At 39.9% G+C, this 20,842-nt stretch overlaps 1 protein-coding gene across 3 annotated transcripts in view; it reads left to right on the top strand.

The window, feature by feature from the left end:
• Positions 1-20,842, top strand: part of LOC149167762 (protein SPA1-RELATED 4-like) — a 314,418-nt gene that overhangs the window by 221,709 nt on the left and 71,867 nt on the right. The window lies entirely within an intron of this gene.

The raw sequence follows: 20,842 nt of genomic DNA, 5'->3' as shown, positions 1-20,842 counted from the left end.
TCTGTAGCATTGAGTTTCACAGAAGCAAAATGCATGGTGGCGAGCATGGCTACATGTGAAGCCATACAACTTCGGAAGCTGCCAGTGGCGCTATTTGGCCAAAGGTTGGAATTGACTAGTATTTACTGTGATAATCCGAGTTGCTTCAAGCTCTCTAAGAATCCATTGTTTCATGATAGTTCGAAACACATCGACATCATATACCACTTCATCAGAGATTGTGTATAGCATGGATCAGTTTGGCTACAGTATGTTTCCACAGATCAGCAGGTTGCAAATATTCTACGAAGGCCTAAGGAAAAGTTTGTCTTCTTCAAGGATAAGTTGGGAATGGTGGAGAACACCTTCCTCACTAAGAGGGAATGTTAGTTTTTGTAGTTCGGACAGGTGTTCTAGTCCCCGATGGTGTCAATGAGACTAAGGAACAAAAAAGGATTGATTATCTCCAATACCCAGAAAAAGTTTCTTAGTGAAATTGTCTTAATTAAATTAATTAGCCATTTTTAATTATTTTCCAAAGTCTAACTTAGAGAAATGAGTTAATTAATCGGGATTAATTGAGACAAATCGATCTTGCTCTAGAGTCTTTTAGAAAAGTTACTCTTTTAGAAGTCTATAAGATATTAAGCCATAAATTGGGGTTATATCTTGGCTATTGATTCGTCAGCGAGATATTATAAGAGAAGATCGATGGGACCATTGGAGATCAATTCAAAGAGTTCAAGTGAATAAATTTGCAGTGATAGCAAGGGTGCAATGTTAGTGTGGGAGACACCAACAGTAGGGATCAACAAAGATTGGGATTGATTTTTCAGAGAAGAATTCTTCACAGTGATTTCTAGATTCTGTATCTCTTCACAATGATTTCTAGATTCTTAGTGACAGAGGGAGATCGATTTATTTGTAGAGGTCAATTTCTTCTGGCTAGTGCGAATTGTTTCAGGGAGGCTGAGTTGTTGAGGCAAGTGCGAATTTGGCAGGAGGTTCGATTTGCATAGGAGAAATCGAGTTTGCCGGTGAAAGACAAAATTCCAGTGGAGGCCAAGTTATTTTCCCTAGTCAATGTGAGTTTCCAGAGAGGCCAAGCTATTTGCCAGAATGCACCAGTAGGGTCGATTCAGGGTTGTACAGGAGGGCCGAATTGATTTAGAGGGGTCGAGTTGCTTCCAAGGGTTCGAGTCAGATTGCAGAAGTGAAGAAATAATTTTGTCGGAGCTTTGCTAGTAAAGACAAGCAGTTTATGTAATTCTCAATTGCTGAAGAATAATAAAAATTCCTCATCTACAAAAACTTGTTTTCCCTTCGAGGTTTTTCCAGTGACAATTTGTCCAAAAATACGATGTCAAATGATTATGTGTGATATTTTCTCAGTTCCTGTGATTATTTATTTGTGAAATTGCAATTGTGTTATTCTCAATGTTTGCCATGAATTAATTTTAGAAGACAAATAATCTGCAAAGATAGAAGATTAATAACCAATAACTGCAATAGAATTTTCACACTACTTTCCCTTTTGATAAGGATGATTGATACAAAAGAAAGCAAATCTAGAAAAGTAGCTTTCTTCGAAAGCATAAAAGTCTCCATAAAGCATGTGCCTTATTCCTTGGGGACAATAGTTGGAGGTGTATGTCTTGTGCACTTTTCTTCTTAAATAAGAGCCTCCACAAGCCATGTTCCTTGATTCTCAAGTCATCTGCATTACTCCTAGACCATGCAAAACATGTATGTTTGGTCCCTGTTGCTGCAAAATCTAACAAGCCTTGGAGAGCGGTATCCTACAAGGCTATTACTAGTCCAAGAGACAACAATGGGATGATGCCCCACTGTCACCATAGCTAAAACCCCGAGTTCTTTATGGATTTTCACCAATGAGAGGAGTCCCAATATGCATATAGGTCACCTAATAGGTATTCTAAAGTTTGAGGTGCATGGTGACTTGAAGGCTCCCAAGGGAGCACAATTTTAGGTTTAAGGATCCATTTATGAAGAGGAGGAAATTCGCTTTCCTTGGAGAGGCCTAGACTGGGCAAGATATGACCCAGGGTTTGATTAATTGGTTGAATTGGGAAGAACCAAGGTCAAGACGTCAAGAAAGGGTTTCCAACACTCATTTTCAACAAGACAAAGGCACATGAAACCCTCGAGAAGCCCCCAAGTTGAAGCTCAATCCAAACTAGGGTTTTACCTTAGGGTAAACCTGTAGGGAAAAGGAATTTATGGACGAGATTGAAGTGGATGCCCACCAAAAGGAGAGATTTTGTGGCAAATACCATCCTCTTGATGTTTAGGCTCTCCAATCTCGAGAATGCTTCCTCCCTAGAAATTCACACCAAGCCCTAGCTTGGATGCTTGGCCTTAAAGGGGTCGAATTGGGTTAAGAGGGAAAAAAGAGAAAATGTATGGATGAAAAGTGAGTTTGATCACCAACAAGGTGGGCTAGTGCCTTATTCCTTAGGAGGATCGAGTCTATGAGTTGATTGGATGGCTAAATGTTGTTGAGGAGGAAGCTTAATTGATGCCCTAATGTCAAAAACCCTATCGATTACCTATGCAATGGAGTAAGGAGTTTAATGGGAGAGCTAATCAAATTTCACCACTAGGATTATCATTCACATGTTATCAACGAGTAATGCATGCAATAATGAATCTACATTCTATCAATAGATTTACAATAAATTAGGGCATAATATAAGACCATAGATTCAATAACATTTACAAGATAACATGCATGAAATTCCATCCATTTATACAAGTCATTAGCTCCAAAGACAAGCGAGTAGCTCCAAATGTCAAAATGCATTCATAGATCTGATTTCCTCCACAAGAGAAGAGGCCGAAATATTCAAGTCCAAGTGATGATGAAAAACTAATGATTCCTCTCCTCTATTTATATGAGGACTACTAATGTCCTTTTTAGCCTAAAAGCCCCTAAAACAATAACTTGTGTCAAAATGATGAGTTAGGTCACAAGCTAACCTACTAGGTTAGACAAAAACATAACAATTTTCCCACATATGTGAGTCATAGGGCAATAATTGCGAACGCCATCCATGCGTTAGCCATTTTAGGGCATGCATTGGTGCTTTTTGGTGCCAAACTTGGTGTAGAAGCTCTCTAAAATCACCCTCTAAGGGTTGGCCCTTAAAGTTCTGTCAATGACCCTTCGTGGACCCCAAATTTCATCTTGGGGCACAAAGGTGGTCATGTGGGTCTCCAAATGGCCATAGTGCTTATCTCTGCTCCAAGGTGGTGCTAGCCTTCACTTGTCTCAAGGGGTGAGACCATCCTCATTTGGGCCTTGGATCAATTGACATCCCTCACGAAGTGCTAAGTTTGGCTAGGGGCATGCTAGGTCCTGATGCATCATCCGAAAAGTCATCAAATATAGGGAAAAGTGCCAAAACACTGTGGGTACTGGAGGTGCCCAAGGGTGCATGATGCTTTGTTGCTGCTTGAAGTCCCATGGTTCTCAACACTTCCCTTATGGGTGTCAATATGCTTCTCTAGAATCCTGGTCCTAGTTAAGGTGGCTAGGTCTCAGCTGTGGAACCACCTAATGATCACATCATAAAGTCTAGTGAAAGCAACAAATCATCAGGTACAATAATCATTTTTGCATCTAAGTGGACCAAGCTTGAAAGTAATGGGCTATTTGACACTTCAAACAAGACTTCCTTTCCAAAATTAGGGATTTGAACTTGCAATGGTGTTACCTCCCTAGGTAGGAGTGGCTAAAGGACAACCCTATTAGGTGTTTCCAGTCCCCAAGGGGAAGTGACATTTCCTTAGTCCACCCTTCAATCAATAGGTGTCATGTGAACAATGATGGTAACGAAGGGGAGAAGACTTCATGGCCAAGCTCCATGGTCAAAGGGATCGACATGATGGGGATCCACGCCCTGAGTGTATAGATTTGAGGAGGGAGCAATGGTGGATCCTGTTGAAAAGTGTAACTAGGTTCGGTCTTCATAATGACATGTAATTGTGACTTTTGTAAATGATATAATAAAGGAAATAAAATGATTTTTGTATGCCTTGCTTCATGGGTTTCATGAGCAAGTGATTTTATTTTAGATGCTCCCATTGAGAGCCTTAGGATTTGTCATTAAAAGTCAAAAGAATTAATGTCATGTATGAAGAGCTCTTCTTGAGCATGTATATGATTCCATTAAAGTGTCTAGAAGCCCTCCAACGACAAGCACATGGTTCTCCTATTCAAGTTGGCCTCCAGATGAATTAAGTAGCACATGTCGGCTCACCCAATAAGACACATCCCTTCGCTATATGACATGTCGGCTTATATGTATGGCAAACTACTATATATAGGTGTGTAAGGGTCCACATTTCAAAAGTACAGAAGTTCGGATCATACTCTGAATTTGATGCGCAGTCACTGTATTCAGTTCAGATAAGATTGTTGAAGAAAGTTCAGATAAGAAACTCGGACTAAGGTACAACAGTCAAGGAATTCAGATGTCTCTGTAATTTCGGGTGAATAGAAGCAACAAAGAAGATGAATATTTTAGAGAGATAAAGTTTCGGTGTCTAGTAAGGAATCACAGTTCAATGAAGTTATTATAGTTTGGTGGAGTCAAGGGAAATCAGAACCCTCTGTAGTCACAGTGACAACAAGAGTCTCTGTGCTACACAGTTTGGACAAGTATAGATATATTACAGTTCGGTGCTAAAAGGAAACTATAGTTCAGTGATCTGAACACTGAGTTTCGGTGCCATTACAAGAAGTAAGGTCTCGATTATATGACAAGAAGGAGGTCTCACAAAAGGAGATCACAATGTGAAGACAGTGACAAGATCTTGATGGTGACAATGCCTCAATGGTAAGAAGGTCGAAGAGGAAGAGGAGTCAAGAAGAAAAAGGTTGACTGTCAAAGGGAACATGTGTCTTAATCTTGGAGGGGTAAATAGGTCAAGGGTCTTGGTCTTGGTATTCGTCAATTGGAATTTCTAGAAGAAGAATTTGTGTGGGTTTTCCTGTCAAAGTGTGAGGGGTTTTGGCCCTGGCTTATAGTCTACATGATGTGTCTCTTGTGTATTTATGTTCATGCATTGGTTACTATTTGTTGAAGAAGAACACTAATAATCTAACGTGAAGATCCTAATCTAAAGAAGTAAAAAGCATTCACAAACAGGCACTAATGAAAGAGAAATCAACTAACACTAATGCCCTAGATTTCTCAACATGATATCAGAGGTAAGGTGTTGAAGTCAAAGGAAGGGCATCAAAGAGACACTCAAGGATTGAGTTTCAAGAAGGGCATCAAATCATCTTGAAGGTTATCAAAGCAAAAGATAAAGATCTACATTGAAGAATCAAACCCTAGATCGAAGGAGCAGTCTACAAAAACAAAAGTTTTTGTTTCTATAGTCATCATTAGAAGGCCACAAAGACCCTCATCAAGTTGTCTACAAGGAAAGATAGCTCAGAGTACTTTAAAAATGAAGATCACATCATCTTGGAGAAAGTCGAAACCCTAGAAGCATTTCTAATCTACACTATAAGAGAAGTCGAAGTATATTGAAGGCGAAAAGGCATTGTCATCATTTTCAAGGCTATAGAGCAAGGATCCTCTCCTTTCCCTAGAAGAAGATCATCCGAGGAAGCATCAAATCATCCTCATCAAAAGGAGAAACCTTCTCTATTGAAGAAAGGTTTTTTCATTTAGAAGAAGATCATCCAAGAGGGAGCACTAATACATCTTCTTCAACCATCATCAAAGTGATCAAGTAAAAGAGTTCATCTTCGCTTGTCAAGTAAGTATCTTTCACTCGCTAATTAAATTTGGTAAAATGACTTCATGTTTGCAAGGAGATCTATAAGTTGGTTGGGTCATAAAAATTCCTTGCATGAAAAGGGAGGATAGACATAGTCCTCTAAGAAGTTGAAGTCATTGAACATATTAAAAAGGTCTGTTCTAAATTCATGGAAAGGGATACTTATGAAAGATCCCCTCATATAGCAATATTGGAGACATCAAAGAGATGCATACGATAAACTCATTCTCTGAAGGTGCGATAAAGAAGGTCACATGACTTAGATCTAACCTACACAACTTAGATCTGATCTACACAAAAAAAAAATTAAAGCTATCAAAGGATGAAGGATATCTTCATAACATCTCAACTACAAAATCTAGGAGAGATAAGAAGATAATTAGTGTTGATCTATATTAGCTGATGGACAAGGTAACAAATATCCATGAGGATAAGAAAGCTACCTCATTCGACAACTTGTGATTTCTATGCAAGATAGAAGAAGACAAGTTGAGGGCAAAAGTGTTGAAGGTTGAGAACTCAAATATTTGCTAGAAGGAAAGGAAGTTTGGAAAATTCTAGTTCTCAGAAAGAAAAGAAGAGCATAGCTGAGATTCAATGCTATGGATGCAAAGACTATGAACATTACAGGAAAGATTGTCCTTAGCTTAAGAAGGACAATAACAAGAAGGATAGAGAAGAAGTCCATTTCACCGAAGAAGTGGAGGAGGCTGAAAGAAGAAAAGTCCAACGAAGAGGAGCATTAGAAGCAAGAGCTCGTGACATCACCATAGGGAAACATGAAGGACCGCTGGAACAAAATCTATGGTAGTCAACTTTGAAGGATATAGCTCTTGGTGACCTCATTGGAAGATCAAAGGAAGAAGTCATCTAGGACAAGTCTCATCATACATTAGTTTAAAAGGGAAACATCTGTTGAATAAGGATATGCGAGATGGAATCCTCATTGGAGGATTCACCGATCTAGAAAGGAAGCAAGTGTTTCATCAGGAACTCCAACCTGTGGAGTTCATGAGATGATGGTATGATGACGTGAGAGATAAGCAGATCAAGGGGTTGAAGATCTTTTCAATCAAGGAAGCTGCTAAAACAAGCCTAGATGACCTAAAGGTAAATAAGGTATGTATGCTTGTATTTAATATTGTTGATTTGGGGTAGCATCAAATGTGCTCTAGCCGTGAAAATTGGTGGAGAGGCTAAAGCACATGAGATCTCCAAGGCCCAGAAATGGTTTGTGCAGATTCTAACCAATTTGGGAGATATTAAAATAATCAATATTTCTAATGGGGTTCCTAAGTCTAAACTTAGGAAAAATAAAATATTAATGGGTATTAATATAAAACTGGGTTAGAAGGTTCCATAAGTCATGGATCAAGCCAAATCTAATCTTAGCTGTTGATTAGAGATTTAATCTCGGCCGTTGAAGAACCAACATGGAAAGTATAAAAAGAGGCTTGAGGGTCAGTTGGAGAACAAACTGAGGGAGATTAGTTAGTTCGATTTCTGGAGCGGGGTTAGCTGAGAAATTTGAACTAGTGGTCTGGAGAGCAGCAAGAGGCAGCGGGTACAGAACAGAGAGTCGGGAACAACACCAGAAGACCAGCGCAGATGTTGGAGAGGTAGACGCAGAGGTAGTAGATAGCATAGTCACTGGAGGGCTTGTCTGGTTGACGTAGAGAGGCCCAGTGCTGACGCAGAGAGGTAGGAGTTGACGCAGAGGGTCTGGGAGCTGCGCAAAGGCCAGTAAGCCTGACGTTGAGACTGGGATAAGTGCTGGGGAATTTTTCTTTGTTGGGTAAGCCAGTTTGGCACCCAGTTGTATTGAAGAATTGTTGAATAATAAAATCCTCCTCTGTTGCACCAGTTTTCCCACATTGGGTTTTTCCGGGGACAATTGTCCAAAATATTTGTGTTGATGTGTTGATTCTTGTGCATGTGTTTGCTTCTGTATTATGGTGTGATATCTGCAACAGAATTTATTTTAATGTTTATTGAAGGGTTTTCATCAATAACTTATTGAGAAATAAGTAGGTAAAATAAATCAGTGGTTGCATTGATATAATTTTCACATGGTATCAGAGGAAGTAATCAAAGACATGAAGGGAAATTCAATTATGGGTCGAGTCCATGATGCAGAGGCATCTATGTCAGGAGAATCGCACAATTTTTTAGAAAATTGCACAAGAGACGGTCATTTCGATTTCTCTATGATGGCTTCCAGGATGGAAGAAGAAGTGGCTTGTGTGACTAGCTCTGCATCATCAGAGGAATGGTATATAGACAGTGTAGCCTCTTAGCATATGATGAGAATCCGAGTATGTTTATCAGATTATCAGGAGGAGAGAATGAGCTTTCAGATCACCATGGGGAACAAGGTAAAGTGTACTCCAGTAAGGAGGGTACCATAGTGTTTCAAACAGAAATGGGAGAGCAGTTCCGTGCTACCAATGTGCTGCATGTACCAGGATTGGGGATGAACTTACTTTCCGTGTTGCAACTTCAAGGCAAAGGCTATGATGTTTCCTTCATCAAGGAGAAAGTATACGTCAAACAACCGAGCTGGAAAAAGAAAGTGCAGATTGGGATCAAAAGTAACAGGTTGTACAGACTACAACTAGAATCACCAATGGCACTAATAGGCAGTCATGGAGACAAGGATTTGAACGAACTATGGCACAGAAGAATGGGACATTTGCACCATGGGGCTCTGATAATTCTCAGGAACACTGTAACAGGAGTTTCGTATCTTAGTACGGAACGAGATGATGTATGCAAAGGATGTGCTATGGGAAAGTATGCTAAAGCAACATTTCCTAGAATTAAAAACAGGGCCAAGGGTGTACTAGTATTGATACACTCAGATATCTGCGGACCTATGTCCACTAAAGCTCTTAGTGGTGCTGAGTACTTCCTCACCTTTATTGATGACCACTCAAGGAAAAATTGGATTTATTTTCTGAAAACGAAGGACGGGGTTTTTTGTCGATTCGAAGAGTTCAAGGCTCTGGTAGAGAATCTGACTGGGAAGAAAATAAAAATTCTGCGCTTAGATAATGCTGGAGAGTATGTCGATAAGGACTTCACTGATTTTTGTGCTAAGGAGGGCATCAGAAGAGAGTGGACAACTCCTTACAATCCGGAGCAGAATGGAGTAGTAGAAAGGAAGAACAGGACTATCGTAGAAGCAACTAGGGACACGACGTATGATCAGGATATGTCAAAATTCTTGTGGGTAGAAGCATGCAACACGACAGTTTATGTTTAGAATAGAACTCCTCATCGGGCATTGGGCAAGATTACTCCAGAGAAAGTCTTCACAGGGAAGACGCCTGAAGTCAGTCATTTCAGGATATTTGGGAGCTTAACATATTGCCGCATACCCGAGGAAAAGAGGAAGACGCTGAATCAAACTGCAGAGAAAGGATATCTAGTGGGATATTGATGCTAGAAAACTCGCGTATACCCATAGTATGCATGTGAAATTCCTATATCCTATTTGTCCCAGGAATTTCAGACTCCCTGCTGAGTTTGAATCTTCAATACTTAAGAATGGGTTAAGGCCCCATTAATTAAATCTCATGCGGAATGCTTTGGAACTTACCACAGTGTAACCCTTCATTCAATCCTTTCTATCGGGACTTTATACTCCCTCTTCATTAAACTTACATTAATATTTATGCCCGCACATATAATCAAACCCCCACTCTATAACTTTGATTATATTGGACTTACCCATAAAACCATCTATCGACTTTATTTATATTACAAACCTTTTATAATAGAAATCACATAAAACATGCGTAAACCATACCTTTTCCGCATTTCCTCCGCCTTTGCACAGTGACCAATGCTCCCTTTCTCACAATCGCAGGATTCAAGACTCTTAAGCATTTGGCAATTAGAACTTCCCGATCTGCGGGATGCGATCACTCCTTCATTCCATGACCTTTATATATATTCTCTTGATTCTCTATCTTTCGCATACATTCCTCACCATTGGTTTCTTGTATCAGATCCATCGGCTGTCACGTTCTCGCGGATCACAGTAACAAGCCTTCCTCCTTTTGCATCCGGTATGCGATAACGCAACCGACTTCAAATACAATAAATTGTGTCCATAACTTCTCGCGTCCGCTCTGACATCGCACATCGCAATCGCATATCGCAATGGCTTAGGGCCGAGGTACATCTATTATGGAATGTTGCGATGCGATCTAATCACCGATCGCATTGGACATCACACTTCGCACATCGCACTTTCTTGTGGCCCAAGGTTAATTCATTCACAATTGGAATATTGTGATGCGGGGTTTATCGCGATCCTCCATCGTTGATCAAAGCACCCGATCCAATGGTTAGCAATGATGTCACATATCGCAAATCGCTTGAGGCCGGGGTTTATTCATTCCTGTGATATGTTGCGATGCGATTTCAATTATCCCGTTCTCTGTGACTTAATCCTGTTTGTTGATCGTAAAGATCCAACGACTCCTGTGCATAGATACTTTATTTCTTTGTCCGTCACTTTACTTGGGTTTTTACGCCATTTCTTTAGTTCCTCTATGGTTTTCGCGTTTCTTCATGGGTTCTCGTCCTTCGCTGTTCTACTGCGCGACTCCCTCCTAAGCTTAACTCTGCGAGTTCTTAACACACTGTCACTCTAGAACATTTCTTTGGTCCTTCAGTCGGTTTCAACAAAATTCATTACGATCCTCCGAATTGTTCTTCTTCTCTGGGTATTCTGTCGAACTCCGCTTGCAACCTCTGTTACACAGAATACTTTGATTCACTCATAATTCATCATTCGATACTCGAATCACACACTTATACAGTTTATGAATTAAATCTCTGTATATATAAACAAACATTTACACAATTTCTCTCTCAGGCCTGATTTTCTAATGTCAGTGGCCTCTGTTTTACAATCTGCCTGTAGGCTTACAGTCACACTCTAACTAGCTCACCAGCTAATTATCTAACTTATCTAACCTCTGTCTATGCCTTTTAGGCTTACATTTATACAAAAGGATTCTACAACCAATTCCTGGTTTAGATCCATAAGTTTCTCAACAAAAATCCTAAAATCTCTTCTTTATCTCTAAGGATCCTCTCTAATCCACAAAATCATGAACTAACTCCTAATTTGAGATTTACAATTAATTCTCAAATCCCTCAATCTCTCAACTATCTTAAATCTCTCATGTTCTCCTACATTCGAGAGCATTTACAAATATGCCTCACCATATTTAATTAAATCCTATTCTCATTAAAATCACTCAAAAGCCTAAATAATTACATTAATTCAACACTTAGGAAACCAACTTCCTTGAAACACAAGACCCCCTATGTCTACTAAAATACAATGATAATGTTGAGTTGAATGCTCCTGCATCAGACTCCCCAAGTAAGAAAATTTATGTCCTCCTAGTCATAAGTTTGGATAATTGATTCCTCCTGGATCCCAGACTTTATTTTGTAATCTGTCTTTGCTTGTCAACTGTTCTATTGCTGCTGTTCTCCAGGTCTCCAACCTTATGCTGCAATGCTCCACTTGCCATGTTTTCATATTCTTCTGCTATCTTCCTCTTACTGTTGCTTCTTTCATTTCTTGCTATTGTCTTCTTCTGAGACACTTTCATCATTAACCTTCTTATCAACTCATTTTCTTTGTCCAGTATATCCTCTGCCTGCTGATTGTCTTCAACTCTTAGTTGCTGAATTTCCATTACCACTGCCACCCTTTTCTCCTTACTCTCTTGTTCACTATTGTCTTGCACTTTTTTCGCTGCTGCCATATTGTCTTTCAAGAAAATTTTCTGCTTCTGTTTTCTGTACCTGTCAACTTCTTCTTGACTGTCATTTATGACAATTTCTTTGTCATCCTTCATCAACAATTTATCCTGAACGTTTATCCTTTGCTTTTCTAACTTTCTTCTTTGAAGGTCTAACTCTCGATATAACTCAATGATTTTACTTGGAGTAAATTTTGGAAATTTTACACAATCTCCCATTTCTTCATTTGCTATTGACCCATCATCACATGGTCCTTCTTCCTCTGCTAAATCTTCCTTAACATCTTTTAGTAGGTGTTCTTTCTCTTCTTCTTTCATTTCGCTGTCCACCTGTGCCAAATATATTCCAGTTTCTACCACAAAATCTGCAATCATAAGAAAATTATCCAAATAAAAAATATAAGGCCTTCGTACCTCTTCTTCCTCTGGCGACCTTTCAGTGCGCTGCTTTGATCTTTCCTTTAACTCCTCTGTCAGCACATTAGTATGCTGATTCAAACTCAAAGAATTTTTGAGACTGTTAGCAAGTCTCTTTTCTACACCATCTGTTTTAATGATGCCTCTATGCACTTGTTCACTATAGTGAATTGTTTCTTTTCCAATCTCCTTGTCATACTCTGCTTCAAAACTTTCACCTTCTGGAAGGTTTTCTTCCATATTTTTGACAGCTTTAAAAGATTACCTATCTTCTTCCAAAGCTGCAACCATACACAAATCATTAATTGTAAAAATACAAGACCTTTCGGTCTCATTTGATGCTTCAGTCATCAAGTCTTTTGGCTGCTTTGAATCATTCATATGATTCAACTCCTCTGTCTCTTCATCACTTTCAAAAAGTAATGGTCCATGTTTTGGTTCACATACCAAAACTTCAACACCTTTTCCAACATTTCCATTTTGCTGTTGCTCAACTCTTTCGACATTCTCTATCTCCAATTTGACATCTATAATCTGTTCAAGTTCCCTCAGCTCCTTTATTAACTGCATATTTTCTTGTTGATTCCTCTTCTCTTGTAGCCTCTGCCACTTCACTTTCTTTCTCATGACATAACCATATTTCTGGTCCGTCTCATTTCTCTGCAACATTTCCATTAATACTTCAAGCTGAACTGCTATCTCAGCCATTTCTCTATCATATTCTTCGTCACTCATTCTCATGCCATTTGCCTTGGCATCTTTCTTCTTTTGTCCTCTGCTGCGATCTCTTTTAGAACCTCTGCTATGGCTGTTAGTAGTCACCTTCTTTTCCATCTCTATGAGTTCCTTTCACTTCACTATGAGTTGCGCAAGCCTCCGCAACAACAAGTCGTCCCTGCTGCTACTTACCTCACCAAGCTTTCCTCTGTACTTGGCCTTTTGGCAAGCCCTTGGTTCTCTATCTCTGGAATCTCCTTTGAGTGCTTCTCTCTGCTCCTTCTAGGCTTCAACTCATCTACACCTCTCAAGAACACAACTGTCCTCTTTATCCAACCTTTGTTGGAATTCCTCAAGGTTCTGCCACATTCTGCTTTCATTCAGAAACTTTTACCAGCGTCCTTCATTCCCTAGCAATTCTATCCACATCCTCTGTAGAATTGCCTTTGTGAGTTGCAACAATACCTCTGCAGTAACAAGTCTCCTCCTTGCTACATATGCCTTACTAAGCTTATCTCCTCTGAGCTCAGTCTGTTAGCATTCCTCTGGTTCTTTCCTCGAACCTCTTGCTGACTAACAATTCTACCCAACACTTCTTTTGCTGGAATTGTTATCTTTAAGACAACTCTACCCACAATCGCAACTGTGGTGCTGTCTCAACAACTTCTACCCAATTGCAGTTGTAAGTTGTTCTCAGCTTCTCTTGAGCACTCCTTGCCGTAGGTTGCTGCAATCTTCTCACCTTCTTATGCTGTTACCTGTGCATCAATATAAAGACCACAACTCTCCAATCTTCAAATCAAATTAAAATAAAAACATATCAGCTCACCTTCAAGATCTCTGTCTGATCTTGTCCCCTAATTCACCTGCTCTTTAAATGGATTGTTCTTTTATCCGACCTTCAGCTATATCTTCAAACTCTGCTACTTCAAGAACTTGCAAACGCCCCTCTTACAGTTTAACTTCTATAATCCTGCTCTAAATTATCACTCATTCGATTTTTGCTAATCATTAGACAAATTTGCATACCTTTACCTGTCTTCAGGATCTCACCACTCCTGCAGATCTGTTACTGTGCAAATCTTCGTGCTTCCACTGCGCAAATCATTCAACTACTGTCAATCAGATTAAAAATCTGGTTCTTTCTTTCAATCTCCCAGCTTTATCTTGGCAAAGCTCTAACTATCAACACAATTACCCCTTCGCTGAGTTTTCTTTCACTGGTTCGTTCTTGCCCTGAGTTCATAAAAAACGCTTAACTATTCTTGCTTTGATACCACTTTGACGCAGGAAAACCCGCGTATACCCACATTATGCATGTGAAATGCATATATCCTATTTGTCCCAAGAATTTCAGACTCCCTGCCGAGTCTGAATCTTCAATACGGAAGAATGGTTTAAGGCCCCATTAATTAAATCTCATGCTGAACGCTTTGGAACTTACCACAGTCTAACCTTTCATTCAATCCTTTCTATCGGGACTTTATACTCCCTCTTCATTAAACTTTCGTTACTATTTATGCCCGCACATATAATCAAACCCCCACTCTATAACTTTGATTATATTGGACTTACCCATAAAACCATCTATTGGCTTTATTTCTATTATAAACCTTTTATAATAGAAATCACATAAAACATGCATAAACCATACCTTCTCCGCATTTCCTTTGCCTTTGCACAGTTACCAATGCTCCCTTTATTGCAATCACAGGATTCAAGACTCTTAAGCATCTGGCAAGTGGAACTTCCCGATCTGCGGGATGCAATCACTCCTTCATTCCATGACCTTTATATATATTCTCCTAATTCTCTATCTTTCGCATACATTCCTCACCATTGGTTTCTTGTATCAGATCCATCGGTTGTCACGTTCTCGCAGGTCACACTAACAAGCCTTCCTCCTTTCGCATCCGGTATGCGATAACGCAACCGCAATTCAAATACAACAAACCACGTCCATAACTTCTCAGGTCCACTCTTACATCGCACATCGCAATGGCATATCGCAATGGCTTAGGGCCGAGGTACATCTATTATGGAATGCTGCGATGCGATCTAATCACCGATTGCATCAGACATCGCACTTCGCACATCGCACTTTCATGTGGCCCAAGGTTAATTCATCCACAATTGGAATATTGCGATGCAGGGTTTATCGCGATCCTCCACCGTTGATCAAAGCACCCGATCCAATGGTTAGCAATGATGTCACATATTGCAATTGCAAATCGCTTGAGGCCGGGGTTTATTCATTCTTGTGATATGTTGCGATGCGATTTCAATTATCCCGTTCTCTACGACTTAATCCTGTCCGTTGATCGTAAAGATCCAACGGATCCTATGCATCGATACTTCATTTCTTTGTCCGTCACTTTACTTGGGTTTTTATGCCATTTCTTCAGTTCTTTTGTGGTTTTCGGGTTTCTTCATTGGTTCTCGTCCTTCGCTGTTCTGCTGCGTGACTCCTTCCTGAGTTTCTCTCTACGAGTTCTTAACACACTGTCACTCCAGAACATTACTTTGGTCCTTCAATCGGTTTCAACAATTCATTACGATCCTTCGAATCGTTCTTATTCTCTGTGTATTCTGCTGAACTCCGCCTGCAACCTCTGTTACACATAATAGTCCGATTCACCCATAATTCATCATTCGATACTCGAATCACACACTTATACAGTTTTGGAATTAAATCTCTGTATATATAAACAAACATTTACACAATTTCTCTCTCAAGCCTGATCTTCTAATGTCAGTGGCCTCCGTTTTACAATCTGCCTGTAGGCTTACAATCACACTCTAACTAGCTTACCAGCTAATTATCTAACTTATCTAACCTCTGTCTATGCCTTTTAGGCTTACATTTATACAAAAGGATTCTACAATCAATTCCTAGTTTAGATCCATAAGTTTCTCAACAAAAATCCTAAAATCTCTTCTTTATTTCTAAGGATCCTCTCTAATCCACAAAATCATGAACTAACTCTTAATTTAAGATTTACAATTAATTCTCAAATCCCTCAATCTCTCAACTATCTTAAATCTCTCATGTTCTCCTACGTTCGAGAGCATTTACAAATATGCCTCACTATATTTACTTAAATCTTATTCTCATTAAAATCACTCAAAAGCCTAAATAATTACATTAATTCAACACTTAGGAAACCAACTTCCTTGAAACACAAGACCCCCAATGTCTACTAAAATACAATGATAATGTCGAGCCGAATGCTCCTGCATTAGATATAGCGAGAACGCTAAGGCATACAGAATCTATCTTCCAGGGAGCAGGAAGGTAGTAGTTCGACGAGATGTGAAGTTCATGGAGGACAGGGCTTTAAGAAAATCTCGAGAAATGCCTTCTGAGGAGCAGCCAAAAGAGGAGCCGTTGGACAAACCTCTTCAACCAATGGAAGTAAAGAATTCTTCCTCGGATCAAGAAGAATCACAGGAGGAGGAGGAGCTAACAGAAGCACCTGTTGGCAGAGGAAGAACGAACAGGGAACTTCATCAGATTTTGTGAGATGCAGAGGATTTCATCGGTGCACCAAGGAACAACAAGAGGGAGTGAAAACAACCAGATAGATATCATGCATTAGTAGTTCAGGATGGGGAGCCTGCCAGTTTTCAGGAGGCTTCTCAACATCAATTTTGTTTGGATGCGATGGTAGAGGAGTACAAATCCATAATGGTGAACGATGTCTATGAGGTAGTACCAAGGCCTCAAGACAGATCGGTGGTAGGGTCGAGATGGATCTACAAGATTAAATACGCTGTAGACAATAGTGTGGAAAAATACAAAGCCAGGTTTGTGGCTAAGGGGTATGCTCACAAGGAATGAATTGACTACGAAGAGACATTCACCCCAGTAGCCAGCTATACATATTAGAACCATGATATCTCTTGCACCACAGATGGGATGGGAGATTCATCAGATGGATGTCAAAACGACATTTCTGAATGGGGTGATAGAAGAAGAGGTATACATTGAACAACCAAAATTCGTTGAGACACACGAGAAGAAGTCTCATGTATGTAGATTGAAGAAAGCCTTGTATGGGCTGAAACGGGCACCTAGAGCATGGTATGGTTGAATCGATGGCAACTTGCAGAAGATGGAATTTGTCAAGCGTGACACAGAGCCAAATCTCTACTATCTGGTTGTAGAGAATGAACCACTAACCCTAGTATTATATGTGGATGATCTCTTCTTGACAGGATCATCCAGGCTCCTCAGGGACTGCAAGAAGAATCTAGTCACATAATTTGACTTGAAGGACTTGGGACAGATGCATTATTTCCTGGGGTTGGAAGTTTGGCAGCAAAAAGGGGAGATCTTCCTTGGACAAGGGAGATATGCTACAAAAATTCTGAAGAGATTCAAGATGGAGGATTGTAGACCCATGGCTACTCCAATGATCACCAGCTGGAAGAAAATTGATGCATCAGAAGACAAGGATGTTGATCCCACCTTATACAGGCAACTCATAGGGTCCCTGATGTATCTGGTCAATACTAGGCCAGGCATTTGTTACACTGTCAACACCTTCAGTTAGTTTATGGTGGAGCTGAAGACGGTGCATTGGGCAACAACCAAACATGTTCTCAGATATATACAGGGAACAATTGATTATGGACTCTTGTACACCAGGAGTAAGGATATCAGATTGAGTGGATTCACTGATGCAGATTGGGCTGGAAGTTTAGTAGATTGAAAAAGTACCTTTGGGTACTATTTCAACATTGGATTAGGAATGACCTCCTAGTGCAGTAGGAAACAGAAGTCCGTGGCTCTGAGTTCAGTTGAGGTAGAATATATAGCTGCAAGCACAACTTCGTGCGAGGTCATATGGCTTAGAAAACTGCTTGTGAACCTATTCAGAAGAAAGATGGAGGTGACTAGGATCATGTGTGATAATCAGAGTTGCATCAAGCTCTCTGAGAATCCATTGTTTCATGATCGGTCAAAGCATATTGATATCTGGGGTCACTTTGTCAGAGACTGTGTCCAACGAGGAGCTGTACAGTTGAGCTACACTCCTACAGGAGAACAGGTGGTAGACATCCTCACCAAGGCCCTTGGAAGAACAAAGTTTGATAATTTCAGGGAAAAGATGTGGATGATAACGAATCCATTTCAATAGCAGAAATGGGGGTGATGTTGCAGTGCAGTAGCAGTCAGCAGTAGCACGATGCAATATGATGAGAAGAGGTTGCAGTGCAGATGCAGTGTTGGGAAGAAGGACCAACAACGACATGAATGTAGAGGGAGTTGCAGTGCAGATGCAGTGTTGGGAAAAAGGACCAACAGCAACACGGATGTAGAGGGAGCTACTGTATGGATGCAGCACTGGCAGAGCAGAGCCATGGGCATCAATACAAGATGCAGTAGTGTAGATGATGTTGGGCGGGGAGCCCTAGCATCAGCACAGGTACCAATGTCATATAGTCAAAGTGATGCTTAGTATGGAGTATTACTAGAGCATGGTCCTCACTAAGAGGGATTGTTGATTTGGGGTAGCATCAGATGTGCTCTAACCATGAAAATTGGTGGAGAGGCTAAAGCACATGAGATCTCCAAGGCCTAGAAATGGTTTGGGTAGATTCTAACTAGTTTGGGAGATATTAAAATAATTAATATTTTTAATGGAGTTTCTAAGTTTAAACTTAGGAAAATAAGATATTAATGGGTATTAATATAAAATTGGGTTAGAAGGTTCCAAAAGTCATGGATCAAGCCAAACCTAATCTTAGCCGTTGATAAGAGATTTAATCTTAGTTGTTGAAGAACCAACATGAAAAGTATAAGAAGAGGCTTGAGGGTCAGTGGGAGAACACACTGAGGGAGACTAGTCAGTTCGATTTCTAGAGCGGGGTTACCTGAGAAATTTGAACTAATGGTCTGGAGAGCAGCAAGAGGCAGCAGGTATGGAATAGAGAGTTAGGAACAACACCAAAAGACTAGCGTAGAGGTTGGAGAGGCAGACGCAGAGACAATAGATTGCACAGTGACTGGAGGGCCTACGTGGGTGACACAGAGAGGTCTAGTGCTGACGCAGAGAGGCAGGAGTTGACGCATAGGGTCTGGGAGTTGTGCAGAGGCCAGCAAGCCTGACGCTGAGATTGGGAGAAGTGCTGGAGAATTTTTCTCTATTGGGTAAGCCAGTTTGGCACCCAATTGTACTGAAGAATTGCTGAATAATAAACCTCCTCTGTTGCACCAATTTTCCCACATTGGTTTTTTCCGGGGAGAATTGTCCAAAATATCTGTGTTGATGTGTTGATTCTTGTGCATGTGTTTATTTCTGTATTATGGTGTGATATTTGCAGCAAAATTTATTTTAATGTTTACTGAAGGGTTTTTGTAAATAACGTATTGAGAAATAAGTAGGTAAAACAAATCAGTTGTTGCAGTGATAGAATTTTCACAAATATTATGAAGTCATGTCGTATGGTTGCAGGTAACAAGGATCACTACTTTTATTTTGAAGCATGATCGAAGGACAGGAATCTCCTCCTATAAAAGAATGTTGGAAGGCATGAGTCACACTAGATGAAATCAACATAATATGTCCTCATATGAAGTATGAGGTGGTTGACTACGATTGAGGAAATCTAATTGGAAGCTCCTGAGAATGAAGTGTGTGAAGAGACAGGAAGAGATCGTGATAATATGCAATGATGGTAGAAGGCATTCAACATCCGAAGTCCAAGAAGATGTGACTAGAATATCTCTCAGAAAAATGTAAAGGCTCTGATGGAAGTTGGAAAAAGATAGAGACCCTTGACACTGAATATATGTGGGAGATGTGTCAATTGGCATGCAGGATGCTGATACTTACAGGAAGATGTCATGGTGAAAGATCATCACCAAGTTAAATCTAATTTGAAGTGTTTATTGATTATTTTTGAACTAACATCTAGTTGGGTTCATGTAGGACTGTCAAAGGCAAGCTTTTTGAATGACCTCCAAGCAGACTATATAGAAGGATGTAATATCCCTCCGAGAATATGGCATGAAGCAGAGCTGTATGGAAAAGCTGATGAATCACTTTATAATGAGTTGAAGACATGACTAACTCATGAATAAAGTGATGGATGATTTGTGCCCTATATAGAAGTTCCCAAAGATGAAGACACCTTGACCAAAAAGGAAATTTATGACATCGAAGGAAGGAGCTCTTCATGCAGCTGATTGTTTTAAGATCTCCACATGAAGAGCTACTATAGGTCATTGGTTAATAGGGAGCCTGAGAAGAAATTTCTTACTTAGAAGAAACTCGAAAATTCCTAAGTCGGAAGCTTAGGTACATTCCTTTGTGATAGGAATGAGTACATTCCTTTAATGGAATAAAACCTCTTGGTTTGAAAAGGAGAGATAGACACATTGTTCTGTTCTTCACCTGGGAAGACAGAATGGAGGATTGTGTAATCATTTGGCATTCGATGCTCTTAGGGGATGAGATAGGGCATCCCATGAAAGAGTAGTTGTGGAGGACCGATATTCTTTTGGGACTGGGGAGTCCAAGAAAAGAATAGTCCTTATGGAGCATATCCTAAGAGAACCCGGGTGGGGTATGTTCCTAGAGAGACAATGATGAGTATGTCTATAAATCATTGGTCTCGCCAACATTGTGCTCTGATCTTGTGGAGAGATAGAGTTGTTAGTCAAGGCCTTGCTATATAACAATGCTGGTTGATATGATGCTATACAAATGAGTTACAAATCCGAATTCTTCTTATGAGAAATTCTTCAGATTGAGAATGACCAAGTACCATTATGAATACCTCCCTAGTTAAGAGGGAGTGTTGAAAAGTAACTAGGTTTAGTCTTCTTAATGACATGTAATTGTGACTTTTGTAAATTATGTAATAAAGGAAATAAAATTATTTTTTTATGCCTTGCTTGGGTTTCATGAGTAAGTGATTTTATTTTAGATGCTTCCATTGAGAGCCTTAGGATTTGTCATTAAAAGTCAAAAGAATTAATGTCATGTATGAAGAGCTCTTTTTGAGCATGTATATGAGTCCATTAAGGTGTCTAGAAACCCATCAAGAACAAGCACATGGTTCTCCTATTCAAGTCGGCCTCCAGATGAATTAAGTAGCACATGTCGGCT

Source organism: Pinus tabuliformis, chromosome 5_1, assembly GCF_031772625.1.
Source record: "Pinus tabuliformis cultivar Carrire ecotype Pingquan chromosome 5_1, CPIR1, whole genome shotgun sequence".
NCBI classification, from domain to species: domain Eukaryota; kingdom Viridiplantae; phylum Streptophyta; class Pinopsida; order Pinales; family Pinaceae; genus Pinus; species Pinus tabuliformis.
The sequence above is the reverse complement of the archived record's forward strand: the minus strand, read 5'-3'. Positions and strand labels throughout refer to the sequence as shown.